The following is a 24120-nucleotide window of genomic DNA, read 5'->3' on the forward strand; positions in this document are numbered from 1 at the left end:
TTCAGATATTAGTCATATTAACATATGATGAGTTATTGTAGAACCATCTTCCAACTGTTGCAACATTTTTTTTGGAAACATTGCTATTTTTATTCTGTGGGGGACATACAAGGATAGAATCTACACATCCTACCCAGTAGAATGCAATACATCTTTCAGCTAGGTTTATGCAGATCTTTTTCAGATCTACAAGCACAGGGACTGCTTTCCCAACTCCTGCACTTAATTTGTACTAGGGCTGTTGGTGTCAGATGAAAAGACTGTTGCTGGGATAGAAGGTGGATGTACAGCACAAGGTATGCCTTAGATGCAGGTATGTTACATACCTGTAAGTACAAGAGAAGATAAAACCAGCCCTTCATGTGCATGGGTGTTCAACACCTTCTCACTGCATATATCTGATGAAGCAGTCTGTTGCTTATTAATGTTTATGTTACAATAAACATTAAATCAAGGTTGCATGAACTTGGTACTGAAAATGAATTCTGTGTCAAGGTAATTTAAGTTTTGTGCCATATCTAAACTATATAACCAGGTTAGCAATACAAATTTGCTTATTTAACATAATTTATTCCACAGGATTTTTTTTAACCCTTCAGCATAATTTATTCTGGTTTTGCTAGTCTTGAAGAGTGGCAAGGAGCTGTGTAAAGCACTGAAATCCTGCCCTCAGCCACTAGAACTATTATTATTAATCTCTCTTTGGCTTCTGAGATTTCAGTAAGCAAAGGTCATAACTTCCAGCCTTATCTGCACAGCCACAAAGGCTGGGGTACTTTTTTTTTTTTAATGAAAGCAGAAACAGGAAGCTGACTTGTGAGTGTAAAGTGCCTTCAAGTCGCAGCCAACTTATGGCGACCCCTTTTTGGGGGGTTTTCATGGCAAGAGACGAACAGAGGTGGTTTGCCAGTGCCTTCCTCTGCACAGCAACCCTGGACTTCCTTGGTGGTCTCCCATCCAAATACTAACCAGGGCAGACCCTGCTTAGCTTCTGAGATCTGACGAGACTGCATCTAGTACTGTATCACAATTCTGTAGTTTTTTTTCCTGTGCTTGTACAAAACTGGAGCATGCACAATCCTGCCCTCAGTTTTCTGTCCTCAGCTTGCCATATCGCCACTACAGAATGCAACTAGTTTGCTGATTACTTTTACAATCCAAAATTCCTTTTTGAATATAACGGTTCCTGGAATTTCCCCTTATTTTCTCCTCAAATGCTCAGAAGCTCCAACAACAAGTAAAATAGACAACATGAGTAATCCAGGCATAAATCTGAGTGCATGGTCATAATCATGGATGGGCACGACAGGATTAACTAGCACTGCCTCTTCCAAGAAGTTGTTTGGTTAAGGTACCCAGCAAACCTTCCAAGAATAGGCCATTTCCATGACTAAAAACAGCACTCAAAGCTTACTAAAAGCTCAGTGCGAATGCTCTCTTAGCCGTGTCAGAGCAGCTTACAGATTCTGCAGGCACTGTCTGTAGCCCGACTAGACAAGGCAGCTACATGCCCCAGAGGAGTAGGGAGGTCATGACACTGCTTCTGTTTGTCAGCCTGAACCAGAGATTGGAAACAGACAGCCACTCTAAGAATCTGGTCTAGAAACAATCTCCACCAGTACCCACTTACTTGCAAACCCACTGTGAATTTACGTATGTCCTTTTGTACAAATGTTTGACTGTTGTCCCTTTCCAACATTCTGAATTCTTCCTATCATTAAAAGGTTAGTTAATGGGAAGGTGATACTGAGTAAGGGGGAGATAACGAAATAAGGGGAGCAATGCTATGCTCTAGTGGACCAGCTTTTCACAATGAAATTTATGCAAAGTGAACTTTACACAAAACTCCCAAAGCTTGGGCATGAACACTGGAAGCAATGAGATGTGGGTCAGATCAGTTTTACTGTGTTTTGCACACTTAACATTCAGAACATACATACAAGAGAGTAGATCCTCCCTTATGACCCCATCATGACCTCCTAACTTGTGCTGGGAGACCCCTCTTGAGTTTACAGACTGTGAACTGCCTGAGCCAGTACAACATAGGCAAGCACAGACATAACCTGAAGTTCTACTGATAACTGCCATGACTTTCCCTGAAAGGATCCTGGGAATTGTAGTTTGATTAGGTGCAGAGAATTCTGTTACAGATTACTCTGTCCTGCCCCCCCCCCCACTCCGTTAATGACATTTCCAAAGAGTTCTTGGGAAGGAGGAACAATTCATAATTTGGCTAGTTTATCATGTGAACATGCACTCCATGGCTGCACCTTATGGACCTGCTTGCTCTGGAGAGAGGCCAAAGTACAACCATCTTACACTCATGTTGTTATCTGGACCAAAGTGAGATGGGATGATTGTGCTTTCAATGATTGTTTCAAGATACCGTTTTAACATCATTATTGTGACCAAGGGCAAGAAACATCATGAACAAACAGTTAAAATAATCTTGTATTCTCCTAGCCCTGAGAAGGATTAAAAGTCCAAGGATGCAACCCATCACCCATGGTAGCCATAAGTGCAAAATGCGTAGCCTCCCAACTCCCATTACAGCACCGTTCATCTACAAAAATATATCTGAGAGCTATTTGTGAAAGGAACAAGTGATTCATCGCACCTATACCTTACTGAGAGTGCCAGTGTGGTGTTGTGGTTAAGGTGTCAGACTAGGACTTGGGAAACCCAGGTTCAAATCCCCACTCGTGCCATGGAAGCTTGTTGGGTGACCTTGGGCTGGTCATACATTTTCAGCTCTGACCCTGCCTAGTACTTGGATGGGAGACCTCCAAGGAATACCAGGGGCATGACACAGAGGCAAGCAATGGCAAACCACCTCCTTGCCTTGAAAACCCTATGGGGTTGCCATGAGTTAGCTGTGACTTGATGGCAAAAAAAACAAAACTTCTTGCTGAGAGACATGTGGAAAATTTAAAAGAAAGCCCACCTCTAATGCTGTGTGTGTGCGTGTGTGTACATGCATTCATGATCTCAATCAATTAGACAAAGGCTACCAGCGTGTTAGTGATTTGCCTATATCTGCTTATAAGACTAATACAATTTCAATCCCTTGCATGTTTAATTAACCTTCTGACCTCCAGGGCTTAACAACTCTACTGAAATAGCTCACTTTCAGAATGAGTGGACCACACTATAGCCATAGCAAGAGAATTGTTGAACAAGTTTGGTTTAATTCCACAGTGGCCCCAATCCAGAGAACTGAAGGAGCCACAGAACACTATGTTCATGTTTCTGTGCCTGCAGATGAACAGTACACAGTGTACAATCTTAGGGCAACGAGAGACTTCCAATGGTGGCATGGGGATACACTCTTTCAGGACTACTTACAGAAGGTTATTCCTGTACCAAACACAGAATAAGTCTGCTGGAAAAGGCAAGTGGACCAATATAAAACAAGTGCTGAATATGGCATTTACGTAAAGGTTGACAATTTCTTGAAAGGTTTTTTAAAAAAAACACAGCTGCCTGGCCTATAATCACTTGACAGATTGACTGGATTTGTATGTATTAGATTATGAAATATAATCTGGTGATTTGGAAGAAAAAAAGAGGTTGTTATAACTGTGAGATAACCATTTAAAATGGTTAGAACGAATATTTTCTTTTCATCAGCTTTAGAAACATGGAATATTTCCCATTAAACGCTGAAGCCTACTATGGAACATTCAAACATAAAAAGCATATTGATGCTGTTTTCAGCTGAGCACACTCAACTTCAGTGCTGCAATTTTAAGCCCAATTTATACATAATCTTTAATGGTATGCTGCTACCACAATTACTCATTTAGGTAACGTCTATATTCTGATGACATGTGATAGATGTCCTATAAACACATTGGGTCAGAGGTCAGCTAGATAAATCTAGACATTCAAATTACAAACCCAACCAATTTTATTGGTGCTTCCATAATGCAGAAATTATATACGTACATGTGGGGCCATCTCCCCACCCCATAGCCGAGCTTGTGGTGGCTCTGGTCACACCACCCACCTTAGAGCCTGGCATTCGTTGCTGCCAGGCCTGGAACTGACCCCAGAGGCCCTCCCAGTGTCAGGGGCCACTGGTACTGGAGTGGCTCCCGGCATCAGCCGTGGCTGGGCAAAGTACGGCTCCCTGCAGCAGCTGCCACCAGCTCTTCCAGTAAGTGCCTTGTCTGTTCATGCACAGGCAGCACTTAAAAAAAAGTCTGGGTGGAATTACCACCCAATGTTGTTTTTAATATTTCAGATTTTTCTGCAAACCTTGGGAGCCTCCCAAGTTTGCAGAAACATCTGTTTAGTGTCGGTGTGACCCCGATCTTGATTTAGGTATCTGCAGAAGGGGGCCACATGTTGCTATTAGATATATAGATATGTTCCCACTTTCCTGAGTGATGACAAGTTCCAAGGGACCAGGTTATCAAGTTTAGAGTACCTTGGATGAGAGCAGCCTGGAGACTTTATGGCAATTTTGTAGTATTTACTTAATTTACAAATATACAACTAAAGCATAAATGGAGACAAAGAGGCAAACAAGCAAGATTTGATAAAAATAAGGGTATTTTAAATAATTAAAAAAACATTTTTTTTTGTAAAAATGTATATTATTGTAACAAGGTTTGCTCAAAGATATCATTATTGAGTGAGGATTATAATTTATAATTATATACTGCAAAACCATTTTCTTGTTAATATTTGGTACCAGGGTCCTTAAACTGTTAGCAGTTTAGCTGTCCACGATATTAGCCTCTAGTAATCATCCCTCTATAATAAACTTCAGAGGTAAGGGCAGAACCGTTCAAAAATACATTTGCCAATGAAGCTATAAAGAAAGTTACACCAGTGAACTTGGGGAACTGATTGCTTACACACTTGGATTACTCAGAGACTACTGAATAATCCAAGCTTTAGCAGCAGCAGTTTCTTCTACAGGTATAGAATGAATGTTTATTCCTTTGGACTAATTTATTTGGAACTGGAAAACTATTTAGGAGCTGAAAAAGCAGGAATACTTATCTCTATTTTCAAGACAATGAAGACTAAAGAGTTAGCTGCATTACCTGGCATTTTAAACTTCTCATGTTGACCTGGTAGAAATAATTATTTAATTTGTGTTTGTTGATTAGTTAAACAAAACAATTTAAATGCCTGTTTGGTGATGGTTGTTGTCCTCCTAATACAATGCAGCAAAAATAGGCCCCAAATATTTTCCATAACTAATTTGCTGAATTAGAAATACCCTATACCTCAAAGTGCTTCACCCCTTCTGCTAAATCATAGCTTTCTGTCTCGCTCACATAATTTACTTCTGCCCATTTCCTTCAGCTGTGGGGTCATCACCTTTTCCAAGCTATCATGTATGAATCATTCAAGCACAGAGATTCCCCACCTATTTGGAAACCATCTGCTAACTGTAGGTTATGAAACATGAGTGAAACATTTTGGGCTATTAACCTAACAAACTAATAGCCAGCCACCAGTCATAACCCACCTCCAAAAGAACTCATCCCTTGATCAAGTTGCCAATACATGGCTTTCCCACCCTCAAGAACAGGGGTCTCCAACCTTTTTGAGCCTCTGAGCACTTTTGTAATGAATTCACTGAAGGTATTAAATCTTACATTTACCATTTAGCACAGGTTTTTTCTACCACTAGACTCTCTTTAATTGCCTAAGCATGCTATTTAATAAGCAAACTCTTTCCCTACCTCTCAATATACACACAAACACTAATATTAGCAGTTACAAGAAGTAACTTATTTCTAGTTATGTTAAACATCTCCAATGATCTTCCCAACTATAAAACAGAAATCAAAATAATCGCAGAAACATCAAAAACACAGTCATTGCAACTGCCCCTCCACACACAAATTCACAAACTGCCAGTATCTGTCTTTGTTCTACACTAGCGTGGTGTAGTGCTTACGAGTGGTGGACTCTGATCTGGAGAACCACGTTTGTTTCCCCATTCCTCCACATGAAGCAAGTTGTGTGACGGGCTAGTCACACTCTCTCAGCTCCACCTACCTCACAGGGTGTCTGTTGTGGGGAGGGGAAGGGAAGGTGATTGTAATCTGGTTTGATTCTTCCTTAAGTGGTACAGAAAGTCAGCATATAAAAACTCTTCGTCTTCTACTACTGCTGTTTGCTTGGCCGGGGCATCCAGGCATATCTGCATGAAGCTCAAATATAAATGCCAAGCAAAACGGAGCCATGTTTACTCACCGAGAGGGTCCTTTCCGCTCTGAGGAAGAATGGCATCTTGTAACTTGGGTTACTCTCGTTCATTGCTAGGGGAGGAAGGACTAAAGGACTACTTCCTGTCTCCCTGGCAGGAATAGCCTGAAGTTCCCAGTTTTCTACTAATGAGCTAACAGAGACAAGAGTAACACCTATAATAATAGAATAACAGATTACAGAAAAAACTTTAAACTGAACTGTGAGTAAGATCACAGCAGGTAACATGTCAAGGTAATCAAGTGAGAAGCAAGGGTAGAAGAAGTCTTCTATTACTGTTGGCTGAGAGCCAGACTGATACATGGGTAAGTCGAGGAAGAACTGGAACATTCCTTGCTACAGTAGCAAGGCCCGCCCTGGTGGAATCTGCAGCACACCTTTGGGTGGGCAAGATGCCTTCCTTCCTCAGAGCAGAAAGGACCCTCTCGGTGAGTAAACATGGCTCCATTCTGTCAGGGCCTTGGCCTGTTCTCGCTTCCCAGGGAGTTCTACAGTGTTTGTGCTTTCGGTTTAGCCGGGACAAGCACCTGGGGTGTGTTGAGTCTTCAGCCGTGAGAATCCTTATCTTCAGGTTGCCTGGCAACGCCGGGCCGGTATCCCAGAAGAAGTGTATTAAGTCAAGTAATTTTCCTTGAAAAGTATTGCCTGCTTTGCTACGCCTATAAGCAGTCATGTCTTCAGTCTATGCCTGCTAGTCTTTGAATAAAGCGTTTTTACTTCAGACCACACCTGTCTGAGTGAGTCCTTTGCAAAGAGCTGGAGGCGGACACCTGATCTTGACATTAAGCAGGCAATCTTTTTCAAGTTACCCAGTGGAGGGGCTTCTTCTACTCTGCCACCATGAGTGACGAGACAGAGCCTCAGAAACAGGACAAGGAAGAGCTTCGTACTGACGGAACCGTGCCGGTTCGACCGAAGACAAGCGGAGAGAATCCTGACTGGGTAGAGACGGGTCCGCGGAAGCTCCTTGAGAAGCCGCTACCGGGTCAGCCAGACGTCCGCCTGCGGATCCCCCTTGGGTCTCCCAAACCATGGAAACCTCCGCAAGTGACCACCCGACGTCGGCCTCGAGCGGGGTCGGTACTGCTGGAAGGGGACTGGGGAACCTTCCCCTTCTCAGACTCTCACCTCGAACCCCAGATGGGGAGCTCTAGAGGCCAAGGGGAAACCCCATACTGGGGCACCGGAGTGCGCCAAATGCCGCTCTGGCGTGAAGGGGATGAGGACTACTCCCGTCTCCAGCAACAAAACCAGGACCTTGTGGAGCAGGTGGTGGGCTTGCGGGCTGTGGTTGAGGGGTTGTGGCAAGAGTTGGAGCAGCAGCGGCGGGTGTGCCCCCCAGACGACGTCCCGAGGCCTGATGGTGCTGCCAGCGCCACCTCAGCTGCCGCCGCAAGAGCCACCTCCACTACCGTTTACGCCGCCTCTATCCCCACTGCCGCCAGCGTTCCAATGGGACTTGAGGGCAACATTCAACGGCTCTGGGGAAAAGCTGCCCTATTTTTAATCCAAGTGGATGGTTTCATGAGGGAGCAGGAGGGTACGCTTCCCTCTGAGGAGAGCCGCGTACGCTATGTGGGTTCATTGTTGGAAGGAGAGGCTGCCAGCTGGATGGTCCAACTTTGTGACCTGAAGTCCTGGGCACTACTAACCTTAAATGACTTTTTTTTTTTATATAAATTTTATTGGGTTTTATACTAGAAATTTTCCATTGCATTAAACAACATCTATGACAATATAAAGTTTCAATTCTAACCTAAAGTTGTTATAATTCCATAACATATAATAAAGAGGAAAAAAAAGAAATGGAAAATTTTTGACTTCCCCTTCACCTCTATCTTCCTCTTAATAAAAAGTTCATCCCGTCGTAGTTAATCTAATCTTAATAAACTATCAATACCATATATAAAAAAAAAAACCATAATCTGTTAGTAAATATAATTATGCTTATTCATTATAAAAAAGACCAAAAATAATCCTCTGGATCAGATTAGAAAATATTCTTCCATTCTTCCCAATTTTAACTCATATTCACAATAATACATCCACGCCCCCCATTCCCCCAGAAACCGAACGTCATTTTCTTCATTTAGAATAGCTGTGAGTTTTGCCATTTCTGCCACTTCAAACATTTTAACAATCCAGTCTTTTTTCTCAGGAATTTCTAACCCTTTCCATTTCGCTGCATAAAGCAGTCTCGCAGCTGTTGTGGCATAAATCAAAAAGGTTCTTTGTGTTGATAAGTCGTCTGGAATCATACTCAATAACATCATTTCTGGTGTTTTGGGTATATTCTTTTGTAGTATTAGTCTCAATTCATTATAGATCATGTCCCAAAAGTCTTTAGCTTTGTCACAGGTCCACCACATGTGATAAAAGGAACCAATTTCTTTGTTACATTTCCAACAGATAGGGGACATTGTTTTATAAATCTTTGCAATTTTCTTAGGTGTTAAATACCATCTATACATCATTTTATAAATGTTTTCTCGCACTGACTGTGCTTTTATTCCTTTTAAATCTTTGGACCATAGTCGTTCCCATTTATTTAAAGCAATATCATGTCCCACATTTTGAGCCCAATCGATCATAGTTGGTTTAATCGTATCCTGCTCACAATATATTGTTAAAAGGAGATTATACATTTTAGAAATCAGTTTTGTGTTATTATCTAGTAAAATCCTTTGAAAAGAAGATTTTTCTTTAGAAAAACCTTTTTTAGCATCTTGTACAAAAACTGATTTAATTTGGTAGTATTGGAGCCATTGTAAATCATCCTTAAGAAGTTTAAAGTCTTTTAGTGAGCATTTCTTTCCGTCCCAATTAATTAAATCTTGATAAGTAATAAATGTGTCTGGTCTAAGTGGGCGCAATGTTAGCATTTCTTGAGGCGATATCCACATCGGTGTTTCTGGTTCCAAGATGTGTTTATATCTCATCCAGATACGAAATAAAGAGGACCTGATTATATGATTACGAAATGTTGCTTGTAACTTAATTTTATCATACCACAAATAGCCATGCCATCCACTTAAGTTATTATAACCTTCCAAGTCTAGCAAACGTATATTTGACAAATTCATCCAGTCTTTTAGCCATACTAAAGCTACCGCTTCAGCGTAGAGTTGAAAATTAGGCAGTGCTAAACCTCCTCTAGTTTTTAGATCCACCAAATATTTATAAGCAGTCCTTGGTTTTTTCCCTTGCCAGATGAAGTTTGAAATGTCTTTCCTCCAAGTATCAAAATATTTAGTGTGTGATATTATTGGCAAATTTTGGAATAAGAAGAGCATCCTTGGTAAGACATTCATTTGAATCGTTGAAATACGTCCCTTAAATGACTTTATGCACACGCTCCGATGGAGATTTGAGGATCCACACCAGAGCGAACGGGCGAAAACTGCTCTCCTGCAACTCCGGCAGGGGTCCAGGTCGGTAGTGCAGTATGCGAGTGAGTTTCAGTTACTCGCCAGTAAAGTGGTGGACTGGAGTGAGGCTACGCTCGTACAATATTTCCGCGAGGGTCTCAGTCTGGAGATCCTGCGTTGGGCGTTTATGCAAGGCGACCCCCCAGATCTGGAGGGATGGATCCAGCTGGCGGTAGAGGTTGACAAGTTGTTAACTCTGTCCAAGCAACGTACCATGTGGGAAACGGCACCTCGGCAGGAGCGGGCGCCCAGAAAAACCTACCGCTCTATGAAGAAGCCGGCTTCAGAAAGAGCTCGGCGGCTGCGGTCCAGTGCCTGCCTGGCCTGCGGCGGGATGGGGCACTTTGCAGTCAACTGTCCCTCCCGTACAGAGAATCCATCCGCGACGCTGCGACCCACAAGAGAGGAAGTGACCCGGGGAGTGGCCAAGGACAGCAGGAAGAGTGTGGGGCCCGGCGCGAAGAAAGGCACCTCTGCACTCAATCTTAAAGCATCGGGGCCAGGGATCACCACCCCGGAATACCGGATTACAAAAGAGATGATTTCGGACCATGACAGCTCTTCCGCCTCCGACGGGGATGAAGAAGATTAGCAGTCGCCAAAAAACAACCCAGGTCTGTATGAGAGGGGCTCCGCAGCAGACCTCAATTGAATTTGCAACAGGGAGCTCCAGAGATGGTAAGCGGAGCAGCCGATACTCTGCTATTAAATGTGACTTTGCAAAACCCCAAGGGGGGACCCCAGATTTCTGTGGTGGCTCTGATACACTCAGGCTGTGCCCACACCTTGATTAACGAAACCACTTTTAAATGTCTGGGGGTTCTGTAGACTTGCCGCAACCTGTCCATTTTACCCAAATGGATGGAAGCAAAATAAAGGGAGAGCCCGTGCGCAGCCGTACGCGCCGCGTTGCCTTAGGGATTGGCCACCACTGGGAACAAATCCACTTACCAAAGTTCCAGACATTCAATACCCAGTGGTACTCGGTGTGAATTGGCTTCAAAGTCATAATCCCACCATAGACTGGACAACAAGGAGAGTGATTTTTGTCCAGCCGCAAAGTGACCGCCACCGCAAGGAAGTGGTCGTACGGTTGTGCGAGGCGATGGCTTCCCTAGATCAGAATTCGTCCTCACCAAGTTTGCCCCGGGAGTACAGTAAATTTGCCGATGTGTTTGATGGAAAGGACTGTGATGTCTCCCCCCCACCCCGGAAAACGGACTGTGCCATTGAACTGGTGGACGAAACTAGTTTGCCAAATGGGAAGGTGTATCCCATGAGCCCTAAAGAAAAAGTTGTGCTACGGGAGTTTTTGGATAAAAACCTAGTTTCCATCAAACTCAACTGGCCCATTTGGGGAAAGGAGGCTGCCGCAATTAAATATGCCCTGACAGTTTGGAGGTACTTCTTGGAGGGGACTGACACTCCTTTCGAAGTGTGGACTGATCACAAAAATCTAGAGGCCTTAAAAGGAAATCACAAGCTCAATGCCAAACAGATGAGCTGAACTGAATTCTTTTCCAAATTTCGTTTTGTTTTGAAACATGTCCCCGGCAACAAGAATCAGTTGGCAGATGCACTCTCCAGGCTTCCTCAGTACCAGAGTAAACTGGATCGCCCCACTGACTACTTGTTTACTTCTGAACAGAGGGGAACTACTCTGGGACTTGTGGTTCTCACCCATTCTCACCAGGTGGAGTCCAACTCTTTGGAAGGACTCCCTGACTCCTTTAAAACTGAATTAATTAAGTCTTGTCAGGCAGAGGAAGCCACAGGTTCTCTGCCTGGCAAATTGCTTTCCCGGGACGGAAGTTGGCTTTATGGGTCTAAAGTAACTGTATATTCCTGCCGCACTACGAAGGGAGGTGCTGGATCGATGCCATGGCTCTAGGGTGGCTGGACGTTTTGGTTTTGTTAAATCCTTTCATCTTTTGCGCAGACAATTTTGATGGCCTAGAATGCGCCAAGATTTGGATGTTTTCATTCGTAGTTGTCCCAAGTGTGCCTTAGCCAAACGGGTGGGGGGGGGGGAACCACCTGGATTGCTGAAGCCACTGGAAACCCCTTCGGCTCCTTGGGAGGTAATAGCCATGGACTTTATTACAGACCTTCCGCTCAGCCAAGGCACAACTGTACTTTGGGTGGTGACAGACCTTTTCTCTAATCAAATCCACCTGGTCCCTTGCACTGGCCTCCCCACAGCTCAAAAATTGGCTCGTCTGTTTATTTCTCATATTTTTAGACTGCATTCTTTCCTGTGCAAAATAATTACGGACCGCAGGAGTCAATTTATAGCCAAGTTTTGGAAGGCATTCTTGAAACTAGTGGGGGTGGAACAGGGGGTGTCCAGTGCCTATCACCCCCAAACGGATGGACAAACTGAACGTGTCAACTCGGTCCTAGAATGTTATTTACGCTGTTATGTTAATTATAACCAGGATAATTGGGTAGACCTCCTCCCGTTCGCTGAATATGCCTACAATAATGCCTCTCACCAGTCTACCGTATTCAGCCCTTTCCATGTGGTGTATGGCAGGGACTTTGGGCCATTGGGTAATGTTAATTTCTCGGGGGAGGAGGCTGGTACCGATGTTGCAGACTGGGTAGATGTTGTGCAAAACACCTGGCCCTGGTTACTCAAGAATTTGGAACAGACGGAGTCACGTGGAGATTGGCGAGCCAGAAGGGGCACTTCAATAGTGCTCCCGTATTTACACCCTCCCACTGGGATCCTGAGAATCAGGGCCGGGAGAAAACCCCCCAAGGGACTCCCCCCTTCCCCGGGGAGGGCCAGGTTTACCGGCGATTGCACCACCAAGGAGCAATCTGGCAAATTCAGTGAGAGGGAGGGCAGAGACCGACCGACCACGCTGGCCTCCACCATTCTGTGTGAGTGAGGAATGAAAGGGGAGTGAATGGTAATTTAAGCTCTTTACAATTCAAAAGAGCTCCTACGGGGAAGACAAAGGCACGGCTCTCATCAGGCAAATGGAATCCTTATTCATAACCATCTTTGCTCCCAGTAAAGGTCGCAAAATGTCCCGACAGATGGTCAGTGCCACCATTCGTCAATGCATCATAGAAGCATACCGAGCTAGTGGTTTGCCCATTCCAGCTGGCATTACAGCCCACTCTACCCATAGCGCAGCCACTTCAGTGGCCTTCAACAGCCAAGTGTCTCCCGAGGAGATCTGTAAGGCCGCCACCTGGTCTTCCATATCTGCCTTTATCAGACATTACTGAATAAACTCCTACACTTCGGCAGAGGACAAGTTCGGAAGACGGGTCCTGGAGCAGGTAGTGATGGACAATGACAACTAATTCCCACCCGTCTTACATGACTCTTACACATCCTGAGCTTTCAAGATGCCCTCTCCTCAGAGCGGGAACGGAACCGTGAACACTTACCAAGAAGGTTTCTTCTGCTCTGAGGTAGATGGGCATCTTGCCCACCCAACGATCAAAACATCCTCCTCCAGTACCACGAAGTGAATCTAGGTTCACAGCAGAACTTCATTTCTTTGCACACACAAAAAATTGCATCTGGCCATTCTTCCTCTGTTCTGTCTGTGCTAAATGTATTGTTCTACTCTGCCTGCTCTGCTTACTTAACGGTTTCGGCACCTTTATGCCAGTTATAACAGTTCACTTATGTAAGGTTATTAGAGTTATATTTGTTATCCTGTCTCTTGTTAGCTCGTCTATAGTTAAACTGGAAGCTACAGGAGATTCGTGTCAGGAGACAGGAAGTTCAGTCATTTAGTTCCTGTCTCCCCTAGCAAAGGACGAGAATCACCCAAGCTTTCAAGATGCCCATCTACCTCAGAGCCGAAGAAACCTTCTCTGTAAGTGTCCAAGGTTCCGTTCTCTCCTTCCTCACTGCACCCCCTATGCACTCATACAGCTGTTAGTACCTTTGGGACCTTTAAATAATTTTCCAGGGGTTGAAAGAAGTGCTGGGGGGGAGACACAACACAGATCTGTGTCAGTGCCTCATGCTGACGGATTTCTGGATCCAACCCAGTGTTTCCAGAGATTGTTAAGGTCTGTGCCTTACCGATTTAGTAGATCTTCATAAACTTTTTTGATCCTGAGCATAAATTCTGAATTGTCTTGGCACAATCTGTTACTTTTAAACATTTGGTAAACATGGTGGGCAGGTTTGCATACAGAGCTACTGTACTGGAGTTCATTTTCTCCATATAACAAAACTGCTCAATCATTCTCTTTAAAAAGGAAGGAAGGGGCTGATGGATGCTGATCTCTCCCATGTTTCCCTCCTTCTTTCAACAGTCTCTTTCAACATCGATTCCCAAGTCCCAATCAAATTAACAGCTTTCAACATCAATTCCCAAGTCCCAATCAAATTAACAGCTTTGCCAGTTGGGACGCTCCACCGAGGAGGGAGAAGGAGGTAAAAGTGCACCCTTTCAATTGATTTTGGTCTCTTCCTCCTCCTCTATCAATTGATGGTAGATGACAGCAGACTTTCTTTTTTATTCTTCAAGATTCTAAAGAGGGACAGATTGTGGCAATTGTAAAGCTCTGTCCTTATATAAAACTTTGCAAGAAGACAGATTAGAGTTGAACTGCCTTAACCATGGTCCACTGCCACACAGATAATGCTTAACCATGGTTAACACAATCCACGGTTTGCAAACCAGCTCAAATCATGGTTTCAGATCCTGATTTGTGTCTGTTCTCTCACTGTTTAGGTATTTGGATCCAATGATGAACTACAGCCGAGGAAAACAAATCACGTTCAAGCGTTATGCCTGCAGATGGCCCAGCTTTTGGTGTGCTGTGCTGTTTCAGTTGGCACCAGCTTCCTTGATATTTGGTTCTTATTACTGCAGCCTTGTGGCTTATACAGCTATTGAACTGTTTTATTGTATGCATCTGCCTGGAACCAGATCCCCATTCTGAGCCATCTGGCCACCCTCTGTTCTTTTAATCTCTTCTTTAAAAATAGTTCTTCTTCAAAGCCTTCCTTGAGATAATGGTCCAGAAATGGAGACTAAATACCTCACACCACCTAGACTGAACACTCACTTGCCTTGCTGCATTTGTCATGTCCCTCTGGCCTAGGTCATACTGAAGTGGTAAAAACCTGAATCCCAGATATATCATTTCAGACTGCAGGCATGGGGGGCACACATATGACTGTACATTCTTCTGTGGAAATAAAAACCCAGCAAGTCAAAGAAAAGGTCAGGCTAGAACCTTTCTCCCAGATTGCTTGTTTCATACATAGAGGAAATTATTTCTATCATGTGAGCCCTCAGTTGCAACAGTATAGCCCAAACAATGCTTTGGCACCTTAGAAAGAACTAGGTATCGCTCTTAGATAACAATTAGAGTGCTGTAATTGCTATGTCTAAGCTGGATATAGGATCTAGCATGTTCCTGGTGTTAAATAAAATGCTAAGTCACAGGCTTATCCATAGACTCTAACTATCACCGAATGAAATTAGCTATTTGCTTGGAAGAGCAATAATTCTTCCCAAGCAAGCAGCTTGCCAGACCCACAACTTGAGCTGCCGCCTTACTCATAAATATGTAAAACAGCCAAGAATTTCTTGTGGGGTTCTGAACCAGTCTGGGGGGTCCACATCCAACTCCCCCCCCCCACACACACACACACACCGTGCCTAGCTCACAGAACAGCAAATGTGGTAGATTGCTTAACCAAGATGGAATTGACCTGAATAAAAATTTCTGTGCACGTCCCTGCATAGAACAGTGCTGGCCTGGAACTCCTGTCCTTCCAATTCTCCACTTTGCCTTCTTCTGGGGTTTCCAGTACATGATAAAGTGGCTGCAGAAATGGCAAACAACCTTCAGTGTCAGGAACACACGAATCCCACTGTAAAGTCCTCTCAATTAGAAGCCACCCGTCGTCCATGCTACCACCATTGAATAGGAGAAAAATAATGCTTTTCACTCAACACCCGCATACATGAGACGTCAAGACCTTCCTTGGAACAAGGGAACAAAAACTTAACACAGCAGCACTGTGTGAAAACACACCAGCTTTTGTCTGGCAGAAACTGACGCCCATTTACAAGACAGTCCTCTTGATAAGGCTCTCTTTCAAAGGCTGTCCTGCCAATCTGCATTAATGAATTTTCACAGTACACACACCATAAAGTTTCCACTTCTCAGAACTATTACTTATAAACTTCAACTTTTTATAAGCTGGGTTTTAATTGTTCTCAAAAGCAGAGTTTGTCGAAGCCTGAATGTGCAACTCAGCTTTGTCAGGAGAAATTCCAGAAGCAAAGAGATGTCAATTTGCTGGGCTGTTTTTTTTGGGGTTTTTTTTTTTTTTTTGCCATCAAGTCATAGCTGACTTCTTGTAAACCCGTAGGGTTTTCAAGGCAAGAGATGTTCAGAGGTGGTTTGCCATTGCCTGCCTCTGCATCATGACCCTGGTATTCCTTGGAAGTCTCCCACTCAAATACTAGCCTGGGCTAACGCTGCTTAGCTTCTGAAATCTGAAAAGATCAGGCTAGCCTGGGGCTATCCAGGTCAGGGGATTTAAAAAAAGACACACACTGTCAAGACTAACCAATTTACTGTGGCATAAGATTTTGTACCCACTCTCCTGCTTCCTGACCTCTCCTTCAAGTATAAAGAGGCCTAGGGGACAGTTCGCATGTTACCTTAATAGGAGGCCCTTTTCCAAAGCAACTCTGATGAAGTTTCCAGTACTCAGCTTGTCACACAAACTGTCTTGCTATCATGAAGAGTAAATGTCATGTTGTGGGGAAAGTACTGGATGTGGATGAGGGAGGCCTGTGATCAAACCCTTACTCTCAGTCCAGCCTATGGGATAAACCCCGTTCCTCATTTATTCATTTTAAGAGGAGCCTCTGCTATGTTTCAATACCAGTAAATTCTGTGATAGCACAGAAGTTTTTCAGAAGGGCTCAAAGAAAAATAAATGTCAGCTCTGAGTATACAGTTGGACTACGCAAGATACAGGCAGGACAGTTCCAATTGTTTCTCCCACCCCCAACAGCAGGCCAGTAGTTTGTTGGGACTGCAACCCAGGCAGAAACTTGACTATGCCAAGAACAGACTTGCATGTTTTGTTTCTGAGCAGCAAAATTTGGTTCAAAGAACAATGAACCGATTTAAATCAAAGTGAGTTTAAATCAGCATTCTGAATCAAATTTGAACTAAGAGGGGGGAAAGCTGATTTAAATAATTCTTTTAAACATCAAAATGTTCCACACTTATTAGGTACTTCCTAAGTAAAAGTGTGAAGGGTTGTAGCTATAATCATTTAAAAAAGTAATTAAAACTTAGTCTACATATAATCTTAGAGGCTACATTATAAATCCCTTAAATATTACTAGTGTTACTATTTCAGAAAACGATATACAGTACGTTGCCTATTTTTAGATAGATTAATGGCCGTAACCCCAGATAGTGTCTCTTTTACAGTCTGCAGCCATGAGAAGCAATATACTTGTGTAGATAGGGCTGGGCTGGAATCAACACAGAGAATACAGAACCTTTATTGGCATTTACAGTAACAAAACAAACAGGTAAAACAGCTAGATATGGATCTAAAAAAGGAATGAATTCACAGTTCATCAGTAAATTTTATAAAAATAATTAAGTGAGGGTTCCCCTCCTTCTTTCTCCCTCCTTTAGGACCTTGGCCAGGAACTCGGCTACTTGAGTGGTAACTTCGAAGCTTTTGTCATCCAATAAATGGCCTATGTTTCCAGTAGTCATTGCAGTAGTAAATTGAGGAAGAGAACTAATTAAGCTGCATCGAAGCTGTGTGAAAAGTGGACAGTACAAGAGAATATGTTGTATTGTGTCAGGTTCTTTGCACTGACACCTACATCATCTTGCTTCACGTGGTATTCCCTTGTATCTACCACTAACAACAGCTGAAGGAAATATATTAAATCTGGCCAACAAAAATGCTCTACGGTGAGAGGGTATAGTTAAGTTAGAAAAATACTGGGCCATAGAGTTTATTTGATAAGAAAGGCCTAAAAAACGAGAAGAGCAGATACCTTCAGCACCGGCTTTTATTATTTGGGAATCACTGTCCCATATCCTTTTTTGGATTGTCCTAAAAATATATAATTCACTGGAACTGGACAAGGAATCAAGATCAATCCCTAGTGATCTGATCCTATTTAAGATAAGCCGAGACCATCTAGAAACAGTTGAGTCAGTATGTAAAGCTGCCAATAAACTACTTGGGGGGGGGATCGAAAATGAGAGCGTAACCAGTATTTGATAGTAGTGATCCAAGCACTAGAAGGTGTTCCTTGTTCCCAGAGTTCCTTTCTGTTTTAGCCACCCTACCACACCCTACAAAAGTAAATAATCTCAACCAGAAGCAAAGGACGGTGTAAGTACTAGGCAAATAAGAAGTAAAGGGGTCAGAACCAGTGAGTGAAGCGCATGGTGGCAGTCTTTGGCACCAACTATCAAGTCTAACAAAGTATCATGATATCAAGCCATGTATCTAGTACATTTTTATCAAATCCTTCCTGCAAAGGGCTCAGAGTGGCATACATGGTTCTTCCTGGCTTACTTGATCCTCATTATAAACCTGTGAGGTAGGTTAGGCTGAGAGTGGCTGGCAGAATGGAAATTTGAACTCAGGTCATTCAGATCCTAGACCAACATGGTAACCACTACAGAACACTGCCTCTAACGTGCTGTGCAATTCTTCCTTTACAAAGCAAAGCAGGCTTTCAAAAGTTCAATAGAGTCAAACTATTTTCAGATACTATGCATTTGCCTTAATTTCTGATTTCATTTTAAACCAGGATTTTTTTAAAAAAAGAGGAACTTGTTACAACTGAGTTCCTCTCAACAGTACTGAGCTGAGCAAAGTATCCTAACCCACCCCAGCCCTCGTACTGTATTACAGCGTACAGCAAAACACAGCTAGCTTATTCCTTAGTACCGATACTTAATGCAAGGTACATAGTGTGAAGAACCAATGAAGGCACCATCCCTAAATCTCTTCCTGTTCTCTTGACTGTTCTCTTGACAAGTCAGATTGAAGAATCTGAGGCAGGGGAACGGGGCCTCCAGAATAACCCCACATATGATGCCTTGTACTCCCGCAAGAAGGAAGATGTCATAACTAAGAAATCAAACCTGCAACCTGGTTCACCAAGTGCCACAAGGCTTTTGTCTGTTATTCAGAGAACCCAAAAACACAGGTTGTGTCTTTTTAAAAAACAAAACATGAACTAGTAGCACAACAATGAGCAACATACAAATCAAGATGCAAAGGCAAACATAAGTATTACTGAGGGGTCTGCAAGACTGCTTCCCATTTCCCGTTCAGCTACTGGATTGATACGCTTCCAGCAATGGAGACACTTGAAAACAGGTTTTTCTTATTTTTTCCCCTCAAGGGCTTTGGGTAGTGACACTGATCTAATCCTCAAAGGAACCCTGTGATATTCAGCTGACACTGGCCCAGGGCTAGCACAGTTTGCTTCATAGCTGAACAGATCTCCCACACACCAAACCAGAACATCCCTTTATCCATAACTCTACACTGAAAATGTGGGCTAAAGTTCAAGAAGCCAAAGAACTCAGTATTTGTTTACTATGTTAGAGGGAAGAGCTGAACAAATATCTGAAATTCTTAGGAACAAGCATTAGTGATTTAGGAGACAGAAACAAAATCTTGTAAATTAAACAAGTAAGCTTAAGCAAGATACCACTTTCCAACCCAACCGATGCTATACCCAACAACCAGTATAATGTAAGCATAATGAGCCAAACCAATTCTGTGTCTCCATCATATGAAGCAGCCCTTGTCAATCTACAAGGATTGCTTAACTTTATCGTCTCCATAACCTGAACTAACTGGACTGGCAGGCTTGCCATCCCAGCTCCCAGCATCTCTTTCTGATCATTAGAATCCACCATTTGCACTTAAGCAAGTGACAGCTGCTGCTCACTGGGTATACACATCAAGCCACCCTGGAGGAACTGCTGACATTTAGTCAGGAATGGCGAGGGCAAAAAACTGGTAAAACATGCAAGTCTGGTGTAGAAAGAAGATGGTAAACTGAGTGTAGGAGTATATTCTATCCGTATGCTCAGTTTCATAATGATACAGTATTTGGAGTAGGCTCAGGAGAATCTTAGCTAGCACTAGAAAAACATGTTCAATTTTAAGGATTCAAACTACAGGTTGCTGAGGTAAATTCTGAGCTTTTGTTTTTTTTAAAAAGCACTGATCTCATAAAAAATAAAGGACAGAACAAATTATTGTCGAAGGCTTTCACGGTCAGAGTTCATTGGTTCTTGTAGGTTATCCGGGCTGTGTAACCGTGGTCTTGGAATTTTCTTTCCTGACGTTTCGCCAGCAACTGTGGCAGGCATCTTCAGAGTAGTAACACTGAAGGACAGTGAGAGACACTGTCCTTCAGTGTTACTACTCTGAAGATGCCTGCCACAGTTGCTGGCGAAACGTCAGGAAAGAAAATTCCAAGACCACGGTTACACAGCCCGGATAACCTACAAGAACCAACGACAGAACAAATTCATTATCTCTCACAGTCTTGAGAGACTGACTTAGCTTCTTCCATCGTGTGTACTTGACAATTTCTGAATAAGAATAGTGAATGATTTATTACGGTCCTTAGACCAAACATAAAATGTTTGCAGTTACATTGCCTTACGCATCCGGCAGTATAAAAAATATATATATTGGTTAAAACACTATACAAAAATATTGCTCTCATCAAAATGGTTACAAATCGATCAACAATATAAATTTAAACAATCAATCCCATCCACAACTTTTCACTTCTATTTAGATTTACAAAAATTAAATACTATTCTACAAAACTTGGCCACCAACTCTGTTACCTGAGAAAATTCATCCTTAAGAAGGATGTTGACTCTAACAGATTCAGGATAACCAGTACTCTTTATCAAAAGAGGCAAGAATCTTCTCCCTATCCTCTTTATAGTAACTGCACCTAAGGACGTGTTCTAGTGTTTCCGGTTCACCACTGTTACAGGGACAAAGCCTTTGTGAGAGGGGAGTCTTTTTGAATTTTCCTTCTAATACTGCAGAGGGAAGACGAACATTGCGCTAGAGTAAATGCTCTTCTAGTAGTATTTCCTTCCAATATTGACAGGTATGTCACTGGGCAAGGTATGTACTTGGTTTTCGCAAATGCCCTGAAAAAAGGAGCTCTAGATAAATCATATTGCCTTTCGGAGTCTAAGAATACTGTAAGATAGGGTCCCCATGTTTGTGCAGTCTGTGGACACTTCTGGAATTTTGCAAAATGGTAGAGGGAGCCACCACAAAATGTCTGCCATGGGGCAGGACCAACCACAAAATGTTGGGAGGTCCAAGCCAAGCATCCTCCTATGGTGGAGCTCACTACTTCTGAATAGGTGCTCCCAGCAGCAAAGCCAATGTCTCCTGGCCTGTTTTGAAGTCCTTCCTGTACCACGGACCAGATCTTCGCTTTAGGGAAAATATGTTGTTTGGTTTTGGTTACTGAAGAAATAAGAGATTTGTTTCCTGAGAGGCTTCCAAGCCCAGAGATGTAAGGAAATATATGACTGTGGCCAATCAGAAGGCATATGTATTGCTGTGGTATGGCTATCTGGAATGAGCTCCATGTTTTGCCAGTAAGTCAGATGGTAGGGCACAACTTGAAGTTCACTTTTGTTTTCTGTTCCATCCAAGACCCTTTAGATTTTGACCCCCAGACTCAAGTAAATGGGTGCCAGGAAACTCACTGGTAGGCACTATGGGTGCTGCTGTTGTAGGATCAGAGAAAGGAACTACCATGGTACCAGCCACATACATTGAAAAGGTAGCTGAAAAGAATTCAGTAGAATATGCAAGTCAGCTATTGTCCTCTGGCTTACAATCAATTTTCAGCATTACAGTGAGCAAGCTGACTAACCTTTCTTTACTTGGACTGCCAGAAGCAAGTACTACTTACCGAACTTATTTGCAATTTAAGCCACACTCATTCTTAATTTCTGATGATATTGATATGACAACATTATCTCATTTCTGCAGCACCCCTGTAACGATTGGGGTCAGATTTAACAGTGGCTCCAATAGCCTGAATGCAGCCTTATTAGCACATGACATGCCCCAGGACAACCAATAAAATGTTATCCAAGATGCAAATTCAACAAGGTTTGAGGCTGACTCTCGCAGTGCAGTCTCTTAGCCCATTACAATCTACTATGCTGTCCGTCTACTAGGCAGCATCAGCTACCAACCTCAGCTTTTAATTCTAACTAAACGAAACCAGCACCCTAGTTCTTAGGCAATTTATTGTGTTAATTCTGCTGGCATACAACAATGCTGTAAATTAGCATCCCCAAGTACGTCCACTAAATTTCATTACAAAAAAATCCACCAGTTTCATATTCTGAGTTTTTTATTCAAAAGCAGAATATTTCTAGCCCTTGAGATTCTGGAAATAATCTTAGTACGGTCAAACAAATGTATGTGGATGGCTGCAGGACAGGTCATGGTTTGTGATGAGTAGCATTGGTGTTTAGGAGGGATCTGGTTTCATTTCCTTTGCCCTTACCTACAGAGCACTTGATTTATTTAAAACATCTTTATGCCACCATTCTTCCACTATGGCACTCAAAGCCATTAATAATACATAAACTTTTTTATATAAATTGGATTTTTTTTCTTTTTGTAAACCCCTTTGGGTTTCTCTGGGGAGAAAAGCAGCCTAAGCATGCTCAGAAATAAATAAGTAATATAAATAGCCAAAACAATAAAATAACACATTATCAAAGTTATAATACAAACAATCCTTTAAAAAGAAGCTAAACAAAAAGAAGAGATATTAAATAAACAACATCACGATAAAGTAGCTACAGAGTTTCTGAATGCCTACAAGAACAACCGTTTTTGCTAGGTGCTGACAAGTAAGCAGTGATGGAGATAAATTAGCTTCTGGGGAAAAGAGTCTAGAGGCCGGGCACAATTACTGAAAAGGCACTCTACAACAAATGACAGGGGAAGATGTAGCAGGGCCTCAGAGGAAGACCAGGGTGAATAAGGTAGGCCCATATTGGAAGAGATAGCCCTTTAGATATCCTGGGCCTAGGATATTTAGGGCTTTACAGATCAAATCAGCACTTTGACTTGGCCCAGGAAATAAACAGGAAATCAATGAAAATGGCAAAGTACTGCTGTCTCTTTTGCAGCTGAGTTTTGCATCAACTCTGGTTTCCAAACAGCCTTAAAGGCAGTCATGCTTAGAGCACATTACAGTAATCTGATCTGGATGCTTATGAAGGAATATGTGGTCACAGATCAGATCTCTTCAAGAATGGTACAACAGGAGTACCAACCTAAACTGGAAAGAGACCCTCCAGTTAGCCGCCACCACCACTACCACCACAGCTTCTATGGTTAGTGATGAATAAACTAGGGACCCTTGCAGAAAACTTGGTAAGCCTAACCCTGAACGTTTTCCCCCAACAACTCATATTAACTTTCATCTTGTCTAGATCAGGGGTCAGCAAACTGCGGCTTGAGAGCCACATGCGGCTCTTTGGGTCCTTGAGTGCGGCTCTGCCACAAATGACCCAGGTCCCGCTCCCGAGCCCATATAAGGAGAGAGAGAGGCTTACGTCAGCCCTCTCTAATCCCCGGCCGGGGATGCATCGCCCTCCCCAGCCCCACCCTGGGTGGGCTCACCCACTTCCCAGATGGCCGTTGGGCCTTTGAGGCGGCAGCAGCAGGGCGCTGCTTGCCAGCGGGCTCCTTCCCGGCTTCAGGGCTGCCCTTTCTTGGAGGGTCGCCGGCCGGCCCGTTCTCAGAGTGTCCGCTCCCTCTGTCGCCAATGACCCTGTGTGGGCGAAAGGTAGGGTGTGGGTGGCGGCTCTTGGCCGTCGTCGGCGGGAACGGCGCCTTGTTCCCCCAACAGTCGCCTCGCGGTGGAGGTGGGCCTGTGGAAAGGGAGGGGGGTGAGTGGTGTGGACCCCTTTCCTGCTAGCCAGACCACTTTTCCTCTCCTGCTGGATCTTTTTTTTGGGGGGTGGGGGAATCCAGCATGCGTGTTTTCTTCTTACTCCTCCACCTCTCGTACCTGGCCAAAGGCAGGAATGGGGTCAGCTGTCCACGTGAACTTTTGTCACCATCAAATTAACTCACTTGGTTTCTTAAAACCAAACCCCATAATTGTAAAGTTCATTTTTTAGACTACCTTTCTGCTCTTCCCCTCCCCCTTTCTCCACGTAAGAGTGACAGGAGATGAGAAGTGCCTCATTTTAATGTGTTTTGGGACTCTGGTTCCAATCTATCTAGTTCTTGCATTCGCTCTCTTTCGTTCATATCGGCTCCCCCCACAAAAAAGGTAACTTAAATAGGTTCACTAGATTTTGTAATTCCCAAGACTGCTTAATTTACCTCCTCCTTTTTGTTCTGGAGGTCTGTAAAAAT

General features: G+C 43.3%; 1 protein-coding gene across 1 annotated transcript in view; it reads right to left on the reverse strand.

The window, feature by feature from the left end:
- The window catches only part of FBXL20 (F-box and leucine rich repeat protein 20), a 103053-nt gene that overhangs the window by 34651 nt on the left and 44282 nt on the right, over positions 1-24120 (reverse strand). The gene's annotated exons all lie outside the window — the stretch shown is intronic.

This window comes from Euleptes europaea, chromosome 18 (assembly GCF_029931775.1).
Source record: "Euleptes europaea isolate rEulEur1 chromosome 18, rEulEur1.hap1, whole genome shotgun sequence".
Lineage (NCBI taxonomy): Eukaryota > Metazoa > Chordata > Lepidosauria > Squamata > Sphaerodactylidae > Euleptes > Euleptes europaea.